General features: G+C 40.7%; 1 protein-coding gene across 3 annotated transcripts in view; it reads right to left on the minus strand.

The window, feature by feature from the left end:
- The window catches only part of LOC133536527 (ras-related protein Rab-27B-like), a 115,426-nt gene that overhangs the window by 47,996 nt on the left and 64,930 nt on the right, over positions 1-2,500 (minus strand). The window lies entirely within an intron of this gene.

Genomic DNA, 2,500 nt, shown 5'->3' on the forward strand with positions numbered 1-2,500 from the left:
CTGTCACTCTATAAAAGGGCAGTGACCGGGAAGGAAGATGTTGGAAAAGTTGGAGTTTGTGATGATGAAGAGAAAACCCGAGCATGAGCAAGACAGAGACGGAGACGAGAGCAGAAGGCTGAAAAGCAACCCGAAGAGCGAGACTGTACGAGAGGTGATTGCTGAAAAGCGGAGCAATAAGTTTATTGTAAAATAAACCAAATCACAAAACCGTTGAGCCTCTCATGTCTCTTCTGGGTTGTCCGAAGAAAACCTCCACAATGTATAATACTGAATGCAGCTGAGATACATTTACCAGGAGTTGATGAAGGTGGACCCCGACATAAACACGTTGAAAAACTTATTGGGGTGTTACCATTTAGTGGTCAATTGTACGGAATATGTACTGTACTGTGCAATCTACTAATACAAGTCTCAATCAATCAATCAATCAATAGTCTCCAGCACCCCTGCAACCCCAAAAGGGACAAGCAGTAGAAAATGGATGGATGGATGGACATGTAATATTGTTTATCTTAATACGGATAGATGTATTGCTTGTGTTTGTTGAAAAATACACGAGGATAAAAAAAAAAATCTCATATTAAATTACAATCGTAATATTGAGGATTTGTTTTCTTTTCCCCATAAATTGTTTTGCTGCAGCGTAGAGAGAGTGAGTAGCTGTTTATCTTCTTCCATTTTACACTTGCATTAGAATATTACAAATTTTTACTCTTCTCTCAGCAAGTCTGGGAAGAAGAAATGCGATCCCTTTCGAGGACGTTGAATAAAAGCCACACCGGAATTTCCCAGCAATGGAAGCAAAGGAGTTTTCTTTTTCTAACATCACCAGCCTTTAAACAAACATAATATGCTGCAAACATTTGTACTCGTGCGGTCAAACCAGTTTTAAGACATTCTTTTATTTTCTTTCTGCATAAAGTGGTGACTTTGCGACTGACACACTCAACCAGACTTCAAAGAAACTCGGTCACAGGAATATGTTGGCATGTCACATTAAACACTGTTCCCTTCAAACTACTAACTGTATTATTAGCCATCCGTCTATTTCAGGCCTGGGCAATTATTTTGACTCGGGGGGCCAAATTTAGAGGAAAAAAATGCGTCAGCGGGCACTTATATCTATGTCATAATGTCTGATCGAAAGCTAAAAAGGTTATGACGGACCACCTTAAAAAACGGAATGAAATTGTACATGTTTCTTTAATGAATGAGACACCCAAAATGTACACAAAAATAAAGAACGTGGGATTGACAATATTAACTATGAAGGATAAAACACTGAATATTGACAACAAATGAACGTCACACCCCCTCACCATCCACATATTTTACAATCAAGCGAAACGCAACAAAAACGCAACAAACCCAGCAAAATATGAATGCAAAGGGTAAAAAAAAACCCACCTACAATCTGATACAGCTCTAAGCTTTATAACTTTGGTGTAAAAATCTCCTTCCGGGTCTGTGCCTGACACCTGCATTTCAGGCTGAAACTCTGTGGAAACACTGCTTGGTGCCTCGTCTGACTTAGATTACCATAGTAACTATTATATCATGTTGGCATGTCACACTTAACGCCGTTCCCTTAGAACTACTAACTGTATTATTAGCCATCCATCTAGTTCAGGCCTATGCAATTATTTTGACTCGGGGGGGCCAAATTTAGAGAAAAAAATGTGTCTGAAGTGGTTCGGGCATCTGGTCAGGATGCCACCCGAACGCCTCCCTAGGGATGTGTTTAGGGCACGTCCAGCTGGTAGGAAGCCACGGGGAAGACCCAGGACACGTTGGGAAGACTATGTCTCCCGGCTGGCCTGGGAACGCCTCGGGATCCCCCGGGAAGAGCTAGACGAAGTGGCTGGAGATAGGGAAGAATGGGCTTCCGTGCTTAGGCTGTTGCCCCCGCGACCCGACCTCGGATAAGCGGAAGATGATGGATGGATGTAGGATTTAAAGCTAAAAACGTTATGACAGACCACCTTAAAAAATGGAATGGAATTTAAAATTTTTTAATGAATGATACACTCAGAATGTACATGAAAATAAAGAATGTGGGATTTACAATATTAACTATGAAGGATAAAACACTGAATATTGACAACATATGAACGTCACACCCCCTCTCCATCCACATATTTTACAAACAAGCGAAACGCAACAAACACAGCAAAATATTAACTCGAAGGGTAAAAAAAAGCCCACCTACAATCTGATGTTATCTGAAATATCACTAAGTTTTAGAACTTAGTTGTAAAAATCTCCTTCCGCGTCCGTCCCTGACATCCACATTTTCGGGCTGGCTCTGGAAACACTCTGTGGAAACTCTGCTTGGTGCCTCGTCTGAGCTTCTGTGACTTAGATCAGTGGTTCTCAAATGGGGGTACGTGTACCCCTGGGGGTACTTGAAGGTATGCCAAGGGGTATGTGAGATTTTTGAAAAATATTCTAAAAATAGCAAATATTCAAAAATCCTTTATAAATATGTTTATTGAAT

Source organism: Nerophis ophidion, linkage group LG17 (assembly GCF_033978795.1).
Source record: "Nerophis ophidion isolate RoL-2023_Sa linkage group LG17, RoL_Noph_v1.0, whole genome shotgun sequence".
Taxonomy (NCBI): domain Eukaryota; kingdom Metazoa; phylum Chordata; class Actinopteri; order Syngnathiformes; family Syngnathidae; genus Nerophis; species Nerophis ophidion.